The sequence below is a fragment of the Pan troglodytes genome, chromosome 7 (genome assembly GCF_028858775.2).
Source record: "Pan troglodytes isolate AG18354 chromosome 7, NHGRI_mPanTro3-v2.0_pri, whole genome shotgun sequence".
Lineage (NCBI taxonomy): Eukaryota > Metazoa > Chordata > Mammalia > Primates > Hominidae > Pan > Pan troglodytes.
The window spans coordinates 70,574,731-70,599,865 of NC_072405.2; the positions used below are offsets into that span (position 1 = coordinate 70,574,731).

The window sequence follows — 25,135 nt, forward strand, 5'->3', positions numbered from 1 at the left end:
TCTGAGGTCTGGGCCAGACCGTCTTGTTTTCTGGTGCTGGTCAGGGTGGGGGCTGGGCGGGGGGAAGGGCGAGGGCTAGTTGTGGCGTCTCTGAAGCCGATAGCCGGGCCATGAAGAAGATCTTCGCTGTGGAGAGCCAGAAGGGCCAGGTGCCCCTGAGCTCCTGGAATAACCGCATCTTCTCTGACCCCTGGTACCAGACCCCAGATGAGGATCTGGAATATCCACAAAGCTGCGTCCAGGGGAACGCGTGGAAGCTGCAGCGGAGCCTCCTGCTCAAGAGAAAAGGCCAGTCTGAAACCTACAAGAAGAACATGTGTCGGGAACTGCGGGCTGTGGGCTGGGGGCTACTGGAGGAGGTGGGCAGGTGGGGAGAAGCACCCCCTTCAGAGCTGGGAGCTTGGGGAGTGGGGTCGAGGGGAGGCTTGGAAAGAATGGAGTGTGTGGGGCGGGCCGTCCTGGTCCCCAGGGCGCTGGGCTTTTCTCCCTGGCAGACTCCGCAGCGCCTGAGATGTGGACGCCTTGGAGGCGGAGGGCCCAAGCCATCTTTATGAGCAGCAAAAGAAGCCCAAAACTTTAGCTGGTTTCTCCACCCACAGTTCCTCTTACAGAGCACTTCAGAGAGAATTTTAAAGCGGTATAACAAAATTAAGTATATACAGTGTTTTATTTTTAATGTACACATTTAAAAAGATAATATTAGATACATTATAGAAAGGAACGTAATGAAAGAAATAATTCCCATAATATATCACCTTCTGGGCTAGAAATTCTTTGGCTAAAACCCAATATTTATTTTATATTAATAAATGCTTACATAAATATGTTCTTTACTGAGGGACCTTAGAAGGACACTTTGAAGTGGGAAGATGGTTCATGTTCTTGAATTAAGAAGACTCATTTTTTTCAAGATGTGAGCTCTTTCTCAATTTTACATAAACCAAATAAAGCTATCAAAATTTTTAACGTTTTTGAATTACACATGCTTTCACTATTGTGATGACATTAAGAAAATTTTTGTAACGGTTAAAAAAGTCTTACCTTTCTAGATATCAAATGTGCTATTAATTTCCACAAATAGTTTGCTAACAGCTGAAAAGATAGATAAATGAATACAAGAGAATAGAAAATCCAGGGACACTCAAATATATGTAAGAATTCAGAACTTGATAATGGTGATACTTTGTACTAGTAGGAAAAGATGAATTATTTTCATTAATGAAAGGCCTGCTTTTTGGAGGAAACTAGCTAGATTTTTATGCCACAAAAATAAGTTCCTCATACAATATAGACTGAAAATTTTAAATATGTAAGATGAGAGAAACATCAGAAGAAAACACAAATGCCTTATTTATACAGAAGCATTTTTGTGTTGACAAAAACCTGTCTAAGAAGCTCACAAGCAAGCCTTCTGAAGGTTGATCTAGCAAAATAAAATTAAATCACCCTATATATAACAAAAAATAACAAAACATAAGGTAACATACTTATAAAATATTTACCATATACGTGTACACATATTAGATTAAATATGGATTTTCATTTTACAGAGAATTATTTCAAATCAGCCTGAAAAAAAAAAAGACTCTAATTTAACATTGAGCAAAGCAGTTCTTTCAGATCTGCAAGTGACCTATGCTCATAGGAAAAAGTATTTTGTGTTCTTGGTAAGAGAAGGAATTTAAAAGAGGTATAAAATATGTTTTCTGTCCACAAATTTTGTGAAGATGAAAAGCAGTGATATTATACTGCTGCTTAAAGTTGCTCATGGCCTTTCAAATGGACAATTTGGTGGTAAGCATTACATTTTTAAAATGTATATTCCTTTTACTGATCAATTCCATTATACTAAAATCTGTTTAGCAGACAATGAGAGATACATGCGATTTCATAATTTGAAGGTCTTGAATTCCAGTGTTTTTATAGTTTGGGGTTTTACAATAAGTGTTTAATCTATTTTGAGTTAATTTTTGTATATGATGTAATGAAGGGGTCTAGTTTCAATCCTCTGCATATGGTCAGCCAGTTATCCCAGCAACATTTATTGAATAGGGAATCCTTTCCCCATTGCTTGTTTTTGTCAGGTTTGGCAAAGATCAGATAGTTGTAGGTATGTGTACTTATTTCTGAGTTCTCTATTTTGTTCCATTGGCCTGCGTTTCTGTTTTTGTACCAGTACCATGCTTTGGTTACTGTAGCCCTGTAGTGTAGTTTGAAGTCAGGCAGCATGATGCCTTCAGCTTTGTTCTTTTTGGTTAGGATTGGCTTGACTATTTGGGCTCTTTTTTGGTTCTATATAGATTTTGAAATATTTTTTTCTAGTTCAGTGAAGAGTCTCAATGGTAGTTTAATAGTAAAAGCATTGAATCTATAAATTGCTTTCGGCAGTATGGCCATTTTAATGATACTGATTCTTCCTATGCATGAGCATGGAATATTTTTCCATTTGTTTTTGTCATCTTTGATTTCTTTGAGCAGTGCCTTGTAGTTTTCCTTGCAGATACCTTTCACCTCCCTAGTTAGCTGTATTCCTAGGTATCTTATTCTTTTGGTGGCAATTGTGAATGTGAGTTCATTCCTGATTTGGCTCTTAGCTTGACTGTTGTTGCATCTCAGGGATAAAGCCTACTTGCTTTTGGTGGATAAGCTTTTTGACGTTCTGCTAGATTCAGTTTGCCAGTATTTTGTTGAGAATGTTTGCATTGACATGCATCAAGGATACTAGCCGAAGTTTTCTTTTTTCTTTTTGTTATCTCTGCCAGGTTTTGGTATCAGGATGATGAGTTAAGGAGGATTTTTCTCCTCCTCAATTGTTTGGAATACTTTCAGTAGGTATGATGCCAGCTCTTCTTTGTACAACTGATAGAATTCAGCTGTGAATTCATCTATTCCTGGGCTTTTTTTACTTAGTAGGCTATTTATTACTTCCTCAATTTTAGAGCTTGTTTTTGGTCCATTAAAGGATTTAATTTCTTCCTGTTCAGCCTTGGGAGGGTGTATATGTCCAGGAATGTATCCATTTCTTTTAGATTTTTTAGTTCATGTGCAAAGAGGTGTTCATAATATTCTCTGATCATTGTTTGCATTTTTTTGGGGTAAGTGTTAATATCCCCCTTGTATTTGATCGTGTTTATTCAAATCTTATCTCTTTTATTCTTTATTAGACTAGCTAGCAAGTCTGTCTATTTTATTAACTTTTTCGAGAAAGTATCTCCTGGATTTTTTTATCTTTTGAAAGATTTTTTATGTCGTTATCTTCTTCAGTTCAGCTCTGATTTTGGTTTCTTGTCTTCTGCTAGCATTAGGATTTGTTCACCCTTGGTTCTCTAGCTCTTTTAGTTGTGATGTTAAGTTGTTGACCCGAGATCTTTCTAGCTTTTTGATGTGGGCATTTCGTTTCCCTCATTGTGGGCTATAAATTTCCCTCTTTACACTACCTTAGCTGTGTCCCAGAGATTCTGGTAGGTTGCATCTTTGTTCTCATTAGTTTCAAAGAACTTCTTGCATTCTTCCTTAATTTCAGTATTTACCCTATGTTCACTCAAGAGCAGGTTATTCAGTTTTCACGTAATGATGCAGTTTTGAGTGAATTTCTTAGTCTTAATTTCTAATTAGATTGTGATGTGGTTCAAGAGACTTTTTGTTATGATTTCAGTTCTTTTGCATTTGTTGAGAACAAACCTAGATTTTACCTACAAAATGCATAGGTGATATCAGTGACGGGCATTGAAACTGATTTTTTCCAGTTCTTGATTCACTGTGAGCAATTAATGGCAAAACAAATCCAGGAGGCACTTTTTGATTTGGGGAGCTTGGTTTTTTAAGGGCTAGAGTAGCTTAGCCTTTATATATATGTACATATTTATCATGTATTTTTATGGTAATATAAATATATATGTGTTATATATTTATATTTAAACATATTTATAAGATTGACTATATTGACTTACTCTGTTTTCTGTTGCTATAACTGAATACCTGAGACTAAGTGATTTATAAATAAATTTATTTCTTACAGCTCTGATGGCTGGGAAATCCAAGGTTACAGGGCTTATCTGGTGAGGATCTTTTCCCTGGTGGGGACTCTACAGAGTCTCAAGGTAGTGCTGGGTATTACTTGGTGGTGGCCTCACAAGAGACAACCAGGAATGAATTAATCCATTCATAAGGGCTTGGCCTCCCAAAGGTTCTACCTCCCAAAAGTTCTCCCTCTCAAAGTTTCTACTAGTCATTTCCCAAAGGTTCTACCAGTCACTTCGCAGAGGTTCTACCTCTCAACACTGCTACCTTGGGGGACCAAGTTTTCAACACATGAACTTTTGGGGAACACATTCAAACCATATCACCACTTTAGCTGTCTTGGCTACTATCTGCACCTTTTACGTTCAATCCATGTATATCTTTGAATCTATAGTGTGTCTCTTATAAATAATATATATAGTTGGATCACATTTTTCTTATCAGTCTGACAATCTCTGCCTTTTGATTGTATTGTTTAATCCATTTACATTTAATGTTACTATGATATGCTTGGATTTACTTCTATTTTCCTTTTTATTTTTAACGTTTCATGTATTTTTTTATTCTTTTATTCCTCCTTTACTGCTTTTTCATCAAGTTAACTAAACTCAAAGATTCTTGTACTTAGGAGAATGGATGTTTTTATACTTTTTTGGTAAACGTACATCACATATAATACTACCTTCCTGGCCTACTTCACAGAATGATGTGGAAATCAGTGAGACAGTATGAGACAGAGACTGAGAAACCACTGTGTGTTATACAAACACAAAGTATTGTTTCTAATTAAGTACTGGAGCAATGTTTAAAAATCAGTGTGAGATGGGCATGGTAGCTTACGCCTGTAATCCCAGCACTTTGAGCAGCTGAAGAGGGTGGATCATGAGGTCAAGAGTTCGAGACCAGCCTGGCCAACGTAGTAAAACCTCATCTCTACTAAAAATACAAAAATTAGGCATGGTGGTGCACGCCTGTAGTCCCAGCTACTTGGGAGGCTGAGGCAGAAGAATCGCTTGAACCTGGGAGGCGGAGGTTGTGGTGAGGCGAGATAGTGCCACTGCACTTCAGCTTGGGCAACAGAGTGAGACTCCTTCTCAAAAAAAAAAATTAGGGTGAAATTAAGTAGTAGTGTTTTACAAAAAATGAATTTTGAAAGGGTGTGTGTACGTGTTTAGGTCATGCTTTTTTGGGCTAGTTAGTATGAAATCTATTTACCTGAATTCTGTAAGACTACTTAAAATGTTTATTAAATTTTGAAATTCATGTAACATGTTAGGATCATAGCCTTGACTTGAGAAATAACTGGTTCCCGATCATTGCTTTCTGTGTTATGCACCTTGCAGTGATTACTTCTCCTCTTCTGTGTCCAGGTGACTGGATACTGTTGACTGATTAGGTAATTTATTTTAATGAAAACACACCACGTAGATGGTGCCGATAAGTCATAGACTTTGGCAAACTTTTCAGCATTCCCCAAGCAGTGTGGGCCCCTGCTTCTGCAGAGCTGACAGCTGGAGGGATCAGGCACTAATGTTTTAGTTTAATGAGAGACGTGCTATATGCAGCAAAAAAGCTGAGATGAGCTAATCTAACAGTGAACTTGGAGTTTACAGAGGAGAAGACATCTGATATAAAATGTAGAAGTTAGCCAAATGGTCATGAGCTGTGAAGAGCTTTCCATAGGTGAGAAAGTGCATTTGAAATGCACTTACTTGAGAATCCAACTCTGAAGTGAATTAGATTGGCTCCATTAAGTCATTTTAAAAGGCCAGGCACCATGGCTCATGCCTGTAATCTCAGCACTTGGGGAGGCTGAAACGGGAGGATCTCTTGAGCCCTGGGATCCAAGACTAACCTGGGCAACATGGTGAGACCCCATCTCTACCAAAAAAAAAAATATTTAAAATTGTTCAATCATCCAGATTTCAAGGGTGAAGACAAAAAGTTGTTCAGCCATTTTTCTCAAACTAAAGCTCTCAAGCCGTAAGTGCTTGCTGTTGTTTACGTGTCTAAAATTTTAGTTGCCCAGAATCTAATTTAGAAGAGTAGCTTTCAGGTTGTTATTTTGAAGCCATGAAACCTTTTCTTCAATATTAATTTTGTAAAGAAATTCACTATGTCAAATATGTAATACAGACCTTCTGTGAATGAGGAATGTGTGAGAGATCCTCTGTTGCTCCTTTATGATCATAAAAATGCCACATACTTTTTAAGAAAGCTGGTCAATATAAGAAAATATATATAAAAGAAATGTAAAATTGTCCCTAAATTTTACTTAAGTGAAGATAACCACTTTGGCATTTAACTAGATATATTTTATATATCCCTATGTATGCACTCAAAAAATTAATTTGTTTAAATAGATCTTTTATGCTGATGCTTTATAACCTGATTGCTTTCACTCTCTAGTCTGTTGCTATCCGTGTCAGAAACTTTGGGTTTATAGGCTTAATAGCTGCACAGTATTTTTGCATAGATGTACCATATATTAATTCCCTATTCATGACATTTGGGCTGTTGCTATTTTTCACTTTTACAAGTGACTCCTCTGCAGTGACTCTTCTTTTCTATTCATGTTTGTAAACTTTTGTGATTATCTTCTTAGAATACATTCCTGGGAAAAGAATTTCTAGGTCAAAGGGCACACACACTAAAAATTTTCATAAATTGCCAAACAATGTATTTAATTAATAATGAATATCAAAATATTCACATTTTGACTCTGTTTATGCAGGCAAATTTTTATTTCCTGTGTTGTTTTAAACTAAATTGAAAGAAAAAATTGAGTGGTAAAAAATATTTGAAAAAATGTTTTACCTTTAACAAATTTAAATATTTTATATAATTCATAAAAGAAAGCCATGCTCCCTAATACTTTTTTAAAAATATTAATCTTTAAAGTAAAATCTTTGAAATTAAGTTATTTCAAAATGTTTTCATTTAGGTAATGTTTGGGCTTCCAAATATGAATAACTGTTTCTTTCATATGTCAATATTAAGAAAAATATTTTGAAGATAACATTGGTTGATCTCTAACATTTTCCTTTCACTTCAATGTCTGCATTGTATGAAAATAGTCTTACTGCCATTAACACATTTTCATTATAGGCAGCATAATGGAGAGCAGTGTTTCAATAGCCCTTTGTCAGATGGGTAGATTGCAAAATTTGCTCCCATTCTGTAGGTTTCCTGTTCACTCTGATGATAGTTTCTTTTGCTGTGCAGAAGCTCTTTAGTTTAATTAGATCCCATTTTTCAATTTTGGTTTTTGTTGCCGTTGCTTTTGGTGTTTTAGACATGAAGTCTTTGGCCATGCCAATGCCCTGAATGGTATTGCCTAGGTTTTCTTCAAGGATTTTTGTGGTTTTAGGTCATATGTTTAAGTTTTTAATCCATCTCGAGTTAATTTTTGTATAAGGTGTAAAGAAGTGGTCCAGTTTCAGTTTTCTGCGTATGGCTAGCCAGTTTTCTCAGCACCATTTATTAAATAGGGAAACCTTTCCCCATTGCTTGTTTGTGTCAGTTTTGTCAAAGATCAAATGGTTGTAGATGTGTGATGTTATTTCTGAGGCCTCTGTCCTGTTTCATTGGTCTATATATCTGTTTTGGTACCAGTACCATACTGTTTTGGTTACTGTAGCCTTGTAGTATAGTTTGAAGTCAGGTAGCCTGATGCCTCCAGCTTTGTTCTTTTTGCTTAGGATTATCTTGGCTATGTGGGCTCTTTTTTGGTTCCATATGAAGTTTAAAGTAATTTTTTTTTCAATTCGGTGAAGAAAGTCAATGGTAGCTTGATGGGGACAGCATTGAATCTATACATTACTTTGGGCAGTATGGCCATTTTCACAATATTGATTCTTCCTATCCATAAGCATAGAATGTTTTTCCATTTGTTTGTGTCCTCTCTTATTTCCTTGAGCAGTGGTTTGTAGTTCTCCTTGAAGAGGTTGTTCGCATCCTTTGTAAGTGGTATTCCTAGGTATTTTATTCTCTTTGTAGCGATTATGAATGGGAGTTTGGTCGTGATTTCAATCTCTGTTTGTCTATTATTGGTGTATAGGAATGCTTGTAATTTTAAAACATTTATTTTGTATCCTGAGACTTTGCTGAAGTTACTTATCAGCTTAAGGAGATTTTGGGCTGACACGATGGAGTTTTCTAAATATACAATCATGTCATCTGCAAACAGAGACAATTTGACTTCCTCTTTTCCTATTTGAATACCTTTTATTTCTTTCTCTTGCCTGATTGCTCTGGCCAGAACTTCCAACACCATGTTGAATAGGAGTGGTGAGAGAGGGCATCCTTGTCTTATGCCGGTTTTCAAAGGCAATGCTTCCAGTTTTTGCCTATTCAGTATGATATTGGTTGTGGATTTGTCATAAATAGCTCTTATTATTTTGAGATACATTCCATCAACACCTAGTTTATTATCTCTTTTTCTATTGTTTGGAATAGTTCAGAAGGAATGGTACCAGCTCCTCTTTGTACCTCTGGTAGAATTCGGCTGTGAATCCTTCTGGTCCTTGACTTTTTTTGGTTGGTAGGCTATTCATTACTGCCTCAATTTCAGATCTCATTATCGGTTCATTCAGGGATTCAACTTCTTCCTGGTTTAGACTTGGGAGGGTGTATGTGTCCAGGAATTTATTCATATCTCCTAGGTTTTCTAGTTTATTTGCATAGAGAGTTTTCTAGTATTCTCTGATGGTAGTTTGTATTTCTGTGGGATCAGTAGTGATATATCCCCTTTATCCTTTTTTATTTCATCTACTTGATTCTTCTCTTTTTTCTCCTTTATTAATTGGCTAGTGCTGTATTTTGTTGATCTTTTCAAAAAAGCAGCTCCTGGGTTCACTGATTTTTTTGAAGGGTTTATCATGTCTCTATCTCCTTCAGTTCTGCTCTGATCTTAGTTATTTCTTGTCTTCTGCTAGCTTTTGAATTTGTTTGCTCTTGCTTCTCTAGTTCTTTTAATTTTGAGGTTAGGGTGTCAATTTTAGATCTTTTCTGCTTTCTCTTGTGGGCATTTAGTGCTATAAATTTCCCTTTACACACTGCTTTAAATGTGTCCCAGAGATTCTGGTACACTGGTCTTCGTTCTCACTGATTTCAAAGGACATTTTTATGTGTGCCTTCATTTCGTTATTTACCCAATAGTCCTTCAGGAGCAGATTGTTCAGTTTCCATGTAGTTGTGTGGTTTTGAGTGAGTTTCTTAATCTTGAGTTCTAATTTGATTGCACTGTGATCTGGGAGACTGTTTATTATGATTTCTGTTCTTTTGCATTTGCTGAGGAGTGTTTTACTTCCACTTATGTGGTCAACTTTAGAATAAGTGCGATCAGGCGCTGAGAAGAATGTATATTCTGTTGATTTAAGGTGGAGAGTTTTGTAGATGTCTCTTAGGTCTGCTTGCTCCAGAGCTGAGTTCAAGTCCTGAATATCCTTGTTAATTTTCTGCCTCATTGATCTGTTTAATATTGACAGTGGGGTGTTAAAGTCTCCCATTGTTATTGTGTGGGAGTCTAAGTCTCTTTGTGGGTCTCTGACAACTTGCTTTATGAATCTGGGTCCTCCTGCATTGGGTGCATATGTATTTAGGACAGTTAGTTCTTCTTGATGCATTGATCCCCTTACTGTTACATAATGCCCTTCTTTGTCTTTTTCGATCGTTATTGGTTTAAAGTCTGTTTTATCAGAGATTAGGATTGCAACTCCTGCTTTTTTTTTGCTTTCCTTGTGCTTGATAAATATTCCTCCGTCCTTTTATTTTGAGCGTATGTGTGTCTTTGTATGTAAGATGGATCTTCTGAATACAGCACACTGATAGGTCTTGACTCTATCCAATTTGCCAGTCTTTGTCTTTTAATTGGGGCATTTATCCCATTTACATTTAAGGTTAATATTGTTATGTGTGAATTTTATCCTGTCATTATGATGCTAGCTGGTTATTTTGCCCACTAGTTGATGCAATTTCTTCATAGTGTTGATGATCTTTACAATTTGGTATGTTTTTGCAGTGGCTGGTACAAGTTGTTGTTTTCCATGTTTAGTGCTTCCTCCAGGAACTCTTGTAAGTCAGGCCTGTTGGTGACAACATCTCGGAGCATTTGCTTGTCTGTAAAGGATTTTATTTCTCCATCACTTATGAAGCTTACTTTGGCTGGATATGAAATTCTGGGTTGAAAATTATTTTCTTTAAGAATGTTGAATATTGGCCTCCATTCTATTCTGGCTTGCAGGGTTTCTGTAGCGATCTGCTGTTAGTCTGATGGGCTTCCCTTTGTGGGTAACCTGACTTTTCTCTCTGGCTACCCTTAACCTTTTTTCCTTCACTTCAACCTTGGTGAATCTGATGATTATGTTCCTTGGGGTTGCTCTTCTCAAGGAGTGTGTTTGTGGTATTCTTTGTATTTCATGAATCTGAATCTGAATGTTGGCCTGTCTTGCTAGGTTGGGGAAGTTCTCCTGGATAATCTCCTGAAGAGTGTTTTCCAACTTGGTTCCATTCTCCACAACTCAGTTTATTTCATTAAGTTGGCCTTTAATCTCTGATATCCTTTCTTCTGTTTGATCAATTCAGCTATTGATACTTGTGTATGCTTCACAAATTTCTCATGCTGTGTTTTTCAGCTCCATCAGGTCATTAGTGTTCTTCTCTAAACTGGTTATTCTAGTTAGCAATTCTTCTGACCTTTTATCAAGGTTCTTAGCTTCCTTGCATTGGGTTAGAACATGCTCCTTTAGCTAGGAGGAGTTTGTTATTACCCACCTTCTGAAGCTTACTTCTGTCAATTCATTAAACCCATTCTCCATCCAGTTTTGTTCCCTTGCTGGAGTTGTGATCTTTTGGAGGAGAAGAAATGTTGTGGCTTTTGGAATTTTCAGACTTTTTGTGCTGGTTTCTCCCCGTCTTTGTGGATTTACCTACCTTTGGTCTTTGATGTTGGTGACCTTCAGATGGGGCCTCTGAGTGGACCTGCTATTCCTTTCTGTTTGTTAGTTTTCTTTCTAACAGTCAGGCCCCTCTGCTGCAGGTCTGCTGGAGTTTCCTGGAGATCCACTCCAGACCTTGTTTTCCTGGGCATCACCAGCGGAGGTTGCAGAACAGCAAAGATTGCTGCCTGTTCTTTTCTCTGGAAGCTTTGTTCCAGAGGGGCACATGCCAGATGCCAGCCAGAGCTCTCCTGTATGAGGTGTCTGTCAGACCCTACTGGGAGGTATCTCCCAGTCAGGATACACAGGGGTCAGGGACCCACTTGAGGAGGCAGTCTGACCCTTAGCAGAGCTCGAACGCTGAGCTGGGAGGTTCACTGCACGCTCTTCAGAGTCATCAGGCAGGGACGTTTAAGTTTGCTGAAGTTGTGCCCACAGCCACCCCTTTCCCCAGGTGTTCTGTCCCAGGGAGATGGAGGTTCCATCTATTAGTCCCTGACTGGGGCTGCTGCCTTTCTTTTCAGAGGTGCCCTGCCCAGAGAGGAGAAATCTGGTAGTCTGGCCTTAGCGGCCTTGCTGAGCTGTGGTGGGCTCTGTCCAGTTCAAAGTTCCCAGTGGCTTTGTTTACACTGTGAGGATAAAACTACCTATTCAAGCCTCAGCAATGGTGGATGCCCTTCTTCTGCCAAACATTCAATTATGTCAGATGTTTCTTTTCCCAAGCATTCAATATTGTCAGGTTTTTCTCCTGCCAAATATTTAATCTGATGTGTCTTCTGCCAAATGTTCAATCTTGTCTGATATTTCTTCTGCTGATGATGCAGTCTTCTCAGATGTTTCTTCTGACACACATGCAATCTTCTTAAATGTTCTTTCTGCCAAATATTGCATCTTGTCAGATGTTTCTTTTTCTATGTCTTCCCACAAAGCCTCCCAACTCTGATGGGGTGCTTCTCTTACATCCACCCAGCTCCTCTTGTTGTCTGCAGCCCCCAGTTGGCAGTTCCTGTTACCTCTTCTTATTGTCTGTTTCATACAAGTTTTTTCTCTTGAGCATAAGGATCTGCTTCAGCTTCCGTACTTTTTTTTCTGGATGGAAGATTTGTGAATCTTCCTGAAGTTCTCAACTGGAATTTTGCACTGATGTTATAAGAAGATGTTATCACAGAAGGAGCTCAGGGGCACCTGGCACTTCTGGCTCTTTACAGCAAAGATCTTTTTCATGGCTGTGACTACCAACTTCAATAACACCACAGCTCACCCTCACTCTTCCTCACCTTCCCTCCAACCCCAATGCCAGCAAGCAATTTGCTCTGGCCAAGATCTCTGACAGAGGTCTCATCGTCTTGAGACTCTTAGAGAACAAACACACCATCTCCAGCCTCTCAGAGCAGAAACACACAGTCTCCAGCCTCTCACAGAAAAAATAAATAAATAAATAAATAAATAAACCTCACCATCTCCAGTTTCTCACAGGAGAGTCTGGCCATCTCCTACTTCGTAGTGAATAGACTCACTGTCTCCAGACTGTCAGATGAGAGACTTATCTTTTGCAGCCTCTAAGAAGAGGACCCCAATGTCTCCAGCCTCTCAAAGGAGAAACTCATCATCACCAGCTTTTGGAGGAGAAACTGGCTGTCTCCAGCCTCTCAGAGAATGACCTTTCCATCTCCAGCCTCTCACAAGAGAAACTCACCATGTCCAGCTTCTGGAAAATAACTCACCATCTGCAGCCTCTCAGAGGAGAAACTGGTTGTCTTTAGCCTCTCAGAAAAGGAATTCACAGTCTCTAGCATCTCAGAGGACAAACTTATCATCCTGAGCCTCTCAGAGAAGAAACTTACTGTTTCCAGCCTCCTAGACAGAAACTTGCTGTCTCTAGCCTCTCAGAGGAGAAACGGTCACCAGCCTCTTAGAAGAAGAAAACCTTGCTGTCTCCAGCCTCTTGGGAAAAAAAAGGCCATCTCCAGCCTCTGAGAAGAGGACCTCATTGTCTTCAGCCTCTCAGAAAAAGAACTCACCAACTCCATCCTCTGAGAGGAAGAACTCACCATATCCAGCCAATCACAGAGACTCACACTCCCCAGCCTCTCAGAGGAGAGACTCACTGTCTTCGCCTCTCAGAGAAAAAACTCACTGTCTCCAGCCTCTCAGAAAAGAAACTAACCATCTCTGGTCTCTTGCAGAGGGATCTCACTATCTCCAGCCTCTCACAGGGGGACTTCATGTCTCTAGCCTCTCACAGGATGACCTCACTTTCTCCAGCCTCTTAGATGAGGAACTCACAGTCTCTGGGCTCTAAGAGAAGAAACTCATCATCTTGAGTCTCTCAGAAGAGTAACTGACCATCTCCAACTTTCCAGCAAAGAAACTGGCCATCTTCTACCTCTCAGAAAAGAACCTCACCATCTCCAGCCTCTCGGAAATGGAATTGGCCATCTCCCGCCTCTCAGAGGAGGACCTCAATGTCTCCAGACTCTCAGAGGAGGAATTCACAGTCTCCAGACTCTCTGAGATGAAACTCACTATCCTGAGCTTCTGAGAAGAGAAGCTTACCATCTCCAACCTCCCAGTAAAGAAACTGGCCATCTCCTGCCTCTCAGAATGAGGATACACCATCTCCAGACTCTCAGAAGAGAGACTTGTCATCCTCAGCTTCTCAGAGAAGACACTCACCATCTCCACTTTATTGGAAGAAAAGCTCACAGTCTCCAGCCTCTCAGAAGAAAATCTGGTCATCTCCAGCATCTCAGAGGAGCACTTCTCCTTCTCCAGCCTCTCAGAGGGTGGAACTTGTAGTCTTTAGCCTCTTAGAGGAGAAACTCATCATCTCCAGCCTTCTCTCAGAAGGGAAACTGGCTGTCTCCAGCCTCTCAGAGGAGAAACTTTTTGTCTCTAGCCTCTCGGAGTAGGACCTCACCATCTCCAGCTTCTCAGAAAATAAATTAATCATCTTCAGCCTCTCAGAGGTGAAACTCACCATCTACAGCCTCTCAGAAGAGTACCTTGCAGTCTGCAGTCTCTCAAAGGAGAAAATTGCCATCTCCAGCCTCTCAAAGAAGAAACTGTCTGCAGCCTCTCAGATGAGGAAATCTTCATCTCCAGTCACTCAGGAAAGAAACTTACCATCTCCAGCCTCTGAAAGAAGAAACTTGCTGCCTCCGGCCTCTCAAAGGAGGAACTCACCATCTCCAGTCTCTCATAGAAGGGCGTAATTTTCTTCAGCCTCTCAGGAAAAAAAAGACTTGCCATCTCCAGCCTCTCAGGAGAAACTCATTGTCTCCAGCCTTTCAGAGGAGAGAGTCACCATGTCCAGTTTCTCAGAGGAGGAGCTCACTGTCTTCAGCCTCTCAAAGTAGGGCTTTGCCATCTCCTGCTACTCAGAGAAGAAGCTCCCCACCTCCAGCCTCTCAGTGGAGACAGTGGGGTTACAATGGCATAGCATTGCCCCAACCCCCAAAAGAAATAGTATCGAAGTCCAATGTAAACCTATTAATTACGTGGCTGTGCTACAATCAAAACATAGATCTCTGACGTCAGCCTTATTGTTCTTCATTGTGTTGATCAAGGTAAGCATGTGCTTTCATCTTTAGTTAAGAGATTCATGAGTATAGGACACAGCTTAGTGTTTAAGTCTTTTGAGTCTTAGACAAGGAATTTCCAACTATAAATGAAGCCATACTAAAACATAAATGGCAGAGGTTTCTGGGTATCCTCGGTGTCCAAAGTGACTGTCAGCAAGTTTATTCATGTTCTGTCTCTCTCTTCCTATAGAAGTGCCCTAGCCCTCAAGTCCTCCTCACTCGAAGCCTATGGACTCCTAATTTGCACACAAGTCTAACAAGCCACATCATTTTGTTTTTCAGTTCATAGCACTGTGAAACAGGAGACATTAGAGGCAAGCATTGATAGCAGTAAAAAGGGCAACCATTAGGAAAGAGTCAGAATATTAACAAACAAATGTCAGAAATGAAAGTCAAATAGTCCAGGACTAATCTAAGGGCAGATATTACCATATACAATAAGCCATTGGGATGTCTCTAGATTTCAGCATAGTTCATTAGTTTATGCCCAAAACAGTGACTTAAATCTTCCTCCCAAAAAGATGAACTTGTGATTATTGTTCAATATAAAATGTAATACATTAAAAAATATAAGACTTTTTTTTGAGACAGAGTCTTACTCTGTCACCAAGGCTGGAGTGCAATGGTGAGATCTCGGCTTACTGCAACTTCCCCCTCCTAGATTCAAGCAATTCTCCTGTCTCAGCCTCCCAAGTAGCTGGGATTACAGGTGCCCACCACCACGCCCGGCTAATTTTTTGTATTTTTAGTAGAGATGGGGTTTCACCATGTTGGCCAGGCTGGTCTCAAACTCCTGACCTCAGATGATCCACCTGCCTCGGCCTCCCAAAGTGCTGGGATTACAGCCGTGAGCCCCCACACCTGGCTCGGTGCAGCTGCCAGTATGGGGCTGGATGGTCTTTTATTAAAAATATAAGACATTTTTAATAAAAGAAGTTAAAAAGTCTGTGGAAGTATTGAGGGTGAGAATCTCTGCTAGCTAGATCTCTATATTAAGTGATGAGATAAGCTTTATTAAAAATGAGAATCAGTTCATACTTAACCTAAGCCTGACAGTGCTGGGCAGAGAGTCCTGCTGTACCACTACCAATGGAGCCAGGCAAGGATGCCTCTCTGCTAGACACAGCACATATGGACAAAGCCACAAGCTATGGCTCATCCCAATAGAATCTTACTAGTTCCCTGGTAAGGTTAGCTATAATGTCTTCTAACTCACATCATTTGTATTAAAAAAAGAAAGAAACAGATGATGACTGATACACATGTTGGTTGGTAGAGCTTTCAGGTTCCTCTTTCCATGTAGTTGAGGAAATTCCTCAGCCCATTGTCACCTCGGATCTCATGCTGCAACTCCATCCTTAGCTCAACACCCGCTTTCAAAGGGTTGCTGGTCTTCAGGTAGAGCAGGTTCTGCAGATCAAAGGACATTTTTCACTAAAAATCTCTGACATCAGAGACAGAGACTACATATCTATAATGAACCTTTCCGAAACCTGTCCATTAGAAAGCCACTTCTCAGTACAGAGGTGGCCCTTGGAGTCTTTCCAGGATTTTCACATCCATCTGCGAAGAGGAAAAGAACTCCTGAAACTGGGCTGACTTCATAACCAGTTTAATTTCACACATCTCACCTTTCTGGAGCTGCCTTGTTTTTCCCTTCTTGCATCACTGCAGAGAAAATTCATGGACTTCCTAAAGGTGAGACTGACCCATTAGTAAGAAAGTCTTGCTTTATATTAAGTTGGCTTTCTCTGGAGATCTCCTAACTGCTTTATAAACATTCTTTCACACCTCCAAGCAGGTAGGTGGTAACTCATATTCAATTGTTACTTTAGTTTCAGTGATCCCCAGGAGCACTGATCCCCTGACCAGATGCCATGGAGGCTGCTAAGTCAGGTAGCTGGCTGGGCTGTGGAACGATGGGCAAAAACACAGCTCAGCCCCATTGTCTTTGGCTGCAGATTACCCAGCAACAGGGCCGCTCTCCAGATGCAGGTCAAGGAGGAGTGGACCCTGAGGCCTGGCAGCAGGCACACTTAGCTACCTGGAGGCCTTCTGAGGGAAGCCCCATATCCGGAGCCAGTACCTGAGCTACAGCCGCTACGTGCAGGTTGCGCACTGATAGAAGTGGCCCTGCGCCTCCAACTTCCCGCTTCCCCTCTGGACCCCAGCAGCGCAGACTCCCATGTCAGATGCCACTGCCGCGCCTCAGTCAGGTGGTCCGCCTTGCAGCAGCACGAGGGCGGGAAAAGGCCACTCAGCCTCATACTGGCAGCTGCACAGTGCCCAAAACCCGCCACCTCGTGCCAAGGAAGAGCACACCCTAGAATGGGGGGTTGGGCACACCCTAGAATGGGAGGAGCAGCAGAGCCTAGAATGGGAGGCTGGTGTCCTCGGGGACCCTAAGGCTGTCTGGGACCAGCCCTGCCAGCCTCCACCAAGGACTCTGCTGCAGCTGTCACCTGCACATAGGGCTCGGTAGCAGAGATGGCAACCCCCAACACTGCCCGCGCCACCAGCAGTGAAAAACACAAGGCCAGAGGCTACCAGGGCTTTAATTCAGGCGGTTGGCAGCACAGCTGCAAGAAGGGAACCGGCAGCTGCAGGAAGAGAACCTGGCGGCCACACAGTTTCCAGCGCACACGACCCGGAGCTCAGGGCGCGGGAGAAAGAGGAGCTGACCGTAGGGTGGGAGGGAGGTGCACTCGGCGACCTCAGGCTTTCTGGGACCAGGCCTCCCAGCCTCCGCCTGGGCTCAGCTGCAGCTGCCACCTGCACATGGCGCGCGGCAGCACAGATGGCAATCCAATACCCTGCCCGCACCACCAGCCCTGGACCCCAGGGAGAGACACTGCCACTTCAACTAATTCAGGCGGTCCGTGCCGCAGCTGCCGGAGGATGGGAACCGGTGCTCAGCCCCATCCCAGTGGCTGCACAGTGCCCAGGACCCACGACGCCGAGCTCTCGGAGCTGGCCAAGATTCCATATCGGACCCTATGGTGAAAGGGCCATGCAGTCGGTGACATTCAGGACCTCTGGGACCAGCCCAGTCGATCTCCACCATGGGCTCAGTTGCAGCTGCCACCTGCACATGGCACCCTGCAGCAGCGGTGGCAACCGCTGCCCTGCCCACTGCCACCACCAATGAGGATCCCAGGGTCGGCCGCATAATTCACCCGGTGGGCCCTGCAGCTTCAGGAGAGTGAGAAATGTCCACTCAGCCCCATCCCGGTTGCTGCATATTGCCCAGCTCCCAGGACCTCACACTCTGTGCGTGGGACAAAAAAGAGTGGAACCTGGGGTTGGAGGGATGTACACTAAGCGACCCTCAGCTGTGTGGGACCAGCCCTACCAACTTCCATCGTGGGCTCAGCTGCAGCTGCCACCTGCACACGGTGCGGGAAAGCAGCGATGGCAACCTTTCACCGTGCCCACGCCACCAGCAGCGTGAAACCCAGGGCCAGACGTCACCAGGAGCCTAATTCAGGCGATTGGCCCGGCAGCTACAGGGCGGGAACTTGCTGCTCAGCCATCGGATTTAGGCTGCTGCACAGTCCCCAGCACTGGCGACCTCGTTCTCTGGGCGCAGGGCAAGGAAGAGAGGACCCCAGTTGGGAGGGTGGTGCACTCGGAGACCTGAAGGCCCTCTGGGACCAGCCTTGCCAGCCTCCGCCTTGGGTTCAGCTGCAGCTGTCATCTGCATATGTCGCGCGGCCGCAGGGGTGGCAACCCTCAACGCTGCCCGAGCCACCAGCAGCGCGGACCCCTGGCCAGATGCCCCAGCAGCCCCTAATTCGGGCGGCCGGCCCTTCAGCTGCAGGAGGGGGGAACCAGTGGCTCAGCCCCATGTAGGCGGCTGCACAGTGCCCAACACTCAAGAGCTCGCGCTCAAAAGAGGGCAAGGGAGGAGCAGCTGCAGGGGGCAGCGTCGTTAGGCGGGCCCTGAGACAGCTGGGACCGCGCGCTCCGCTCTAGGGAGCTCGGCCAGTCCACAGGCGTCTCAGCAGCAGCTGCCACCTGCATGCGGTGCCGGCGAGTGCTCGGCTCAGGGCGGTTTCTGGCCACACGCAGTTTCTGGCCACGCGCAAGGCGGTTGCCTTTTGAGGTCCCATGGGCGCTGGGGCCCAACTGCTCTGCTCCGTATATTATTTATTCTCCGAGAGGTTGGAGACGTCCCTGTCCGAGAAGTTGGAGGGTCCCTGTCTGAGGTCTGGGCCAGACTGCCTTGCTTTCTGGTGCTGGGCCGGATGGGGGCGGGGTGGGGGCTGGCCTGGGGGAAGGGCGAGGGCGAGTTGTGGCGTCTCTGAAGCCAATAGCTGGGCCATGAAGATGATCTTGGCTGTGGAGAGCCAGAAGGGCCAGGTGCGCCTGAGCTCCTGGAGTAACTGCATCTTCTCTAACCCCTTGTACCAGACCCCAGATGAGGATGTCGGGATGATACACAAAGCTGCGTCCAGGGGAACACGTGGGAGCTGCAGCGGAGGCTCCCGCTGAAGAGAAAAGACCAGTCTGAAATCTACAAGAACAGGTGTCGGGAACTGCGGGCTGCGGGCTGGGGGTTGAGGGAGGAGGTGGGCAGGTGGGGAGAAGCACCTCCTTCAGAGTTGGGGGCTTGGGGAGTGGGGGCCAGGGGAGGCGTGGAAAGAATAGTGTGTGCGGGGTGGGCCGTCCTCGTCCCCAGGGCGCTGGGCTTTCTTCCTAGGAGGACTCCGCAGCGCCTGGGATGTGGACGCCTTGGGGGTGGAGGGCCCAGGCCATCTTTATGAGCAGCAAAATAAACCCAAAACTTTAGCTGGTTCCTTCACCCACAGTTCCTCTTACAGAGCACTTTAGAGAGAACTTTAAAGTGATTTAACAAAATTAAGTATATATTGTTTTATTTTTAATGCACACATTTTAAAAGATAATGTTAGATACATTATAGAAAGGTACATAATGAAAGAAATAATTCCCATAATATATTACCTTCTGGGCTAAGAATTTTTTGGCTAAAATCCAATATTTTATATCAATGAATACCTATGTAAATATGTTCTTTGCTGAAAGACCTTAGAAGGAAACTTTGAAGTAGGAAGAAGTTTCACGTTCTTAAATAAGAAGACTCATTTTTCTCGAGGTGTGAGATCTTTATTAATTTTACATAAATCACAGTTATCAAAGTTAATATTTTTGAATTACACATGCTGTCTTTTAATATTAAGATGGCTTAACATTTTTGTAATGGAGAAAAAAAGTCTTGCCTTTCAAAATGTGCCATTAATTTGCATAAATAGTTTGCTAACAGCTGAAAAGATAGATAAATGAATGCAAGAGAATATAAAATCCAGGAACACCCAAATATATGTAAGAATGTATAACAGGGTAATGGTGAGACTTTATACTAGTAAGAAAACAGTTATTTTTATAAATGAAATGCCTGCTTTTTGGAAGAAACTAGCTAGATTTTTATGCCACAAAAATAAGTTTCTCATTGAATATAGATTATTTTAAATATGCAAAATGAGAAAAATACCAGAAGAAAACGCAAATGCCTATTTATACAAATACATTTTTGTGTTGACAAAGACCTTCCTAGGAACCTCTCAAGCAAGCATTCTGAAAGTTTATTTGCAAAATTAAAATTAAATCACAGTGCTTATGAGAAAAAGATAAAATAAAAGACATCATACTTATATAATATTATTTACCACGTGTTTTTGTGTGTGTACATATTAAAAATGGCTATTCATTTTACAGAGAATTATTCCAAATCAATATGAAAATACCTCTAAAACTGGGCAAAGTACCTTTTCCAGCTCTGCAAGTCACCTATGCACATAGGAAAAAATACTTAATGTGTCTGATAAGAGAAGGAATTTAATTTAAAAAAGGAATGAAATGCCGTTTTCTATCCTAAGTTTGTGAGGATGAGGAGCAGTGATATTTACACTTCTGCTTAAAGTTAAGTTGCTGATGACTTTTCAAAAAGACAATTTGGTGGTAAGTACCATGTTTAAACTATGCGTATGCCCTTTCTTGATCAATTCCATTATAGTAAAATACATTTAGGAAACGAGAGATACATGCAATTTGTTTTTCTCAGCAGTGCTTAAAATATGATTGTATTAAAGAGAATCCATATAACAAATTTCATAAATAAATTTCAGTGAATATATAGTATGGGATAATATGAGACCACTGAAAGTAATATCTACAAAAGTATGTTGACATATGAAAATGTATTTTGGTGTATCAGGTGAAGATAACATTCAGTTTGATTACACATACAAACTGACTATGTTCTTGCTTTATCTGAAAATATGTACCAAATGTGATAAAATTTGCTATTTGGGGACAATTGTATTATGATGAACTGTTTTTCCTTTTTAAGATTTGTGATTTCTTCACTGAGCAGGGGATTGGGGATCTGTGGTATATAGCATATAGCATAATTATTACTAATAAAATAATCCTTAAGAAGAGCAGAAATATGAATTTTGCACATAAAAGTAATTTCTCACTTTCTATTTTTAAATTTTTATTTCTATGGATTAGTATAGTCTGTGAACTTTCAGTGTCTTCAGAAGTGAAGATAAACTTTATCTGTGATATTGGTTTTATATATGTACATATTTTATTAAACATATTTTTATTATGTATAGATTTATTACATATATGCCAATAATTATATATTAATCATTTTAGTTTCATGTTATTATTATGAAAATAAAAATAGTGAATATAAGTAACTATTACCATTGCAAAAATACCACTTTATTTGTAGCTGTTTTAAAAATATTAAACTTCCCCACTGTATTTATTCATTTTTAAAATCTATTTATTCATCAAATACAAGCTGAATACCTGTTATGTAAAAGACACATTATACTAACTATCAAGACCCTTCCATTCTTAAAAATTTCATGTGTACCTGCCCAGCCTGAGCAAGCTGAGAGATTTAAAATTAGAGAATTAGGACTGAGTCTCAACTGAAGCTTGTCCTCTCATCTTTCAAAAAAAAAAAATCATTTCTGATGTGGGAAAGTAGTGCAAGATAACATCAGCAGCCACTTTGAAAATGTATAGGTCTTAAACAGTGATATTAATTATCATAAATACTTACCCTACATGCATTTTATACATGTAAATACTAATTTACATACATGCATACATTTAGATTCTGTACATCTAAATATTTAAATAAATGAGCCATATTTATTTATTTTAATCCTGTCTTCTATTAGGCTTAAAGTTTTTAAAAATGAAGGAATTGCTTTGTTTTAAAAATTTGCTTTTATTTCAATGCTCCTTTTCCATAGTACATTTAAGTGCTTAAAATTGATTTAAATGTTAATCATACGACTAGGACTTCCATTGTCCTATTGTATATACCGTATTCCACTTGATGTAGCCACCATGGATTGTGTGATGCTGCCTTATTTTTATGTATCAATAAAATAATGTTTAAAATGCTGAAAAATATAGTTGTAATAAATAATGAATTATAAGTAGCATTTCAATGTCAGAGTTGTTGAAATATGAGAAAATGAGAATCTTAGAATCATTGAAATACAGTCTTATCTCGAACCTTTAAATCATAGCACAAAGGAAGTATAATGGTACCATTTTACCTAATTAAAATGTTGTCTTTATTAAGTAGTAGTAATAATTAGAATATCTAGCAAGCGAAAGATCTTAAAATAGTATTCAAGTGCAAGGTCAACTAAACCGAGAGGCCAAGCTCTTTCTATCTAAATAGGTCACTCTTTCATTGATGCAGTGAATAATAACAGCTAATAAATATTGTCCCTTTTCAAGAGGAAATTAATATTTGTTTTGAAAGCAGAGGAATAGCATGCTATTTGTTGTTTGCAATTACGTGAATCATTGTATGTTTTGAGATAGTGGACTAAACTTCTCCCAATGTCTTCTCAATTTCGTAGGATGGCTCCACATTTGGCCTGTGCCAATGGCTGCCCAGAAGTGGTAACTTTTCTGGTGCACAGAAAATGCCAGCTTAACATCCGTGACAGTGAAAACAAGACACCTCTAACGAAGGTATATAGTAGCCAGTTCTTTCAGCATGAGATGGATTTGGCTTAAATACATAGAATAAAAATGAATTTGTCTCATTGAAATATAACTAGTTTGTGAAACCTGTGGAATACTTATTTTAATTTCCTACAATTTACAATTTATTTCTTGTTCTAATACTGACAGGCTATAACATGCCAAGAAGATGTGAAACTATTCTGCTAGACCTTGGTGCTGATCCAAATATTACCGATGTCTATGGCAACACTGCTCTCCATATGCTGTCTATAATGAGAATATGTCAATGGTAGCAAAACTGTTTTCACACAAGACAAACATCGAAGTGAAAAACAATGTAGAGCAACCAATGTTATTTTCAAAATATTTGAAATCCACTTGTTTTAACACTGACATATGTAAGGGTCAGTTTTTCCTATTTGGAAGCTTAAGCAATCCCTGAATAAAAATAATTTGAAATAACGGTCTAAGATTTTACCTTAAATACTAATATCTTTAAAAAAGTATTAGAGAGTATGGCTTTCTTTTATGCATTTATGGTACATATTTGAATTTGTTATAGGTAAAACTTTTGTTTTCAATTTTTTTTTTGACTGAAGTATTTTTTTTCTTTCTAAGTAGTGTACAACAACACAGGAAAGCAAAGTTGGCCTGCATAAATTAAGCCAACGTGTAAAATTTAGGAGACCTGCAAAAATCTGTATTTCAGGCTCCTCTTAAATAGTGGAATCTGGTTTCCCTTGAGCCCATATTACTGTTTGGTGTGCTATGAAGAGGCTGTAGCTTCACGCAAAGTCTGTGGTCTCCAGTTTGCCGTTGTGCCCACCTAGGGACTTACTCAGGTCATACCCTTTGCCTCTGTAAATATTTTAGTTAACAACTCCTGTCATATAGTATATTTTGGTAAAGATTTCAAGGTTTTCAAGACAGTTGATAGTTATTTATAATATATAGCCTATATTTTGTATTAATTCCTTAATAATGGGTTTGACTTTTAGAATTTAGAAGTTGTTTTTTAAATAATGATTTTTCTTTATATATACCATAAATAATAATCACATTGGAATGCCTATAGGCCTTTTTAGGTTAATTATGGTTATATTTGGATAGGTTATGCATATTGCAGAACACATTTTATCTTTCTCCTCAGCATTGTCTCTGAAAATGGAAGTGATTTAGTGGCTTTTATTATGCTAAAATAACCCATATAGTTCAGCTAGAAATTGTATTGATAAGCCATTGCATTTGTATTTCTGATATTTTGCCAAAAATAAAAAATAATTTTAAATAGCAATGAAAATGGAAACCAGAATAAAAATGGATTAATGCATTTTAAGAAGTAGATTTGCATTAGGGTCCTAGGATTATAAATATCATTATAATTGAGAATAAAATTTCATACTGAACTTTGTAACAGCTAAAATTCTGTGACCCTGTAATAGGAGAAACCCAATGGACCATTTAATAATAAGCAATCAAAATTCATTTGAAGCCTATCTCTTCTAATTTAGAGCCCATTTCCTTAGTGACCTACTTGGAGCAGGAGCACCTGACTTTGGCAGCTGGGATCCTGGGCCCATTGATAGAAAATAATCAAGTGAGTTTGTATCACTTGGAGGAAACCTCTACCTTTATTGGAAAGCTTTAAAAACTGTAATCCTGAAACTTTAATTCCTCAAATGTTAATATTGCCACAAAACCTATTGTCAAATAAGGATTAGGCAAAGTTCAAGACATTTCTTGAATACTGGACATATAATTCACAGTTTTATAATATTTCTCAAACATAGATGATCATAGGATCTTCCTATTCAGGTACAGTCTTTAAATTCTGGCAAAGTAAATATTCTTTGGAATATAGTTTAAGAAGTACTACTCTAGAGGTAATAATTTAGATCATTAATTTAATAAAAATACTTAAAGTATTTACTACGATGTCATAGGGTTTGAGGATAAACAGATAAAAGATACAGCAGCTGCCCTCAAGAATCTGTTGGTTTAGATAGAAATCAGTAAAATTATTACAATATACCATGTGAAATGCTGTGCTAGAAACAAAGATTATTGAAACCAGTGACTGTTTCAAATCATTTTTGGAGCTGACCAGAGTTAATGTGAGTCAGAGGCCGGATGTTTTCAAGTGGAGGAGGAGTGCATGGGAAAGCACAGAGGAGTGAGAAGGAAGGGACAGATTTTATTTGCTTTCTATTTTATGTGTTTAAGTTCATAAGACCTTATATAAGGTATTCAGCTCAGCTGACAAATATGTAATTTTATGAATTATAAATTGTTTTTGCCATTTTACAGGATGGCCTCATACCACTTTTACTTGCCATAACTAAAAGAAGACAGCAAATGGTATAATTTTTACTAACAAAAAATGCAAATGTAAATGCAGTTGATAAAGGTTTGGTCATTTTTTTAAAGTGAGTGTTGTTCTAGAGTCGTAACATTCAAGTTGGAAATATTAAATTAATCAGCAGATTAGCTTATATTTATTGGATTATAGTGGAAAATATCAAAACAAGTCACCAGTTAGGTAGAAAAGCAATTACTTGGACT

The 25,135-nt window shown here is 40.2% G+C and overlaps 1 long non-coding RNA gene across 3 annotated transcripts in view; it reads left to right on the forward strand.

Annotated features, from left to right (window-relative positions):
• The window catches only part of LOC104007614 (uncharacterized), a 41,835-nt gene extending 18,800 nt beyond the window's left edge, over positions 1 to 23,035 (forward strand). Inside the window, exons 3-8 of one of the 3 annotated variants that reach the window (XR_010159595.1) lie at positions 12,515 to 14,527; positions 15,819 to 16,240; positions 18,956 to 19,070; positions 20,279 to 20,521; positions 22,465 to 22,579; positions 22,742 to 23,035. This is a non-coding gene — a long non-coding RNA (uncharacterized LOC104007614). Of the gene's footprint in view, positions 1 to 12,424; positions 14,528 to 15,818; positions 16,241 to 18,955; positions 19,071 to 20,278; positions 20,522 to 22,464; positions 22,580 to 22,741 lie in introns of all 3 variants that reach the window. The other 2 variants (XR_010159594.1, XR_681879.5) reach the window with 2 other exon arrangements.
• The last annotated feature ends 2,100 nt before the right edge of the window (positions 23,036 to 25,135 follow it).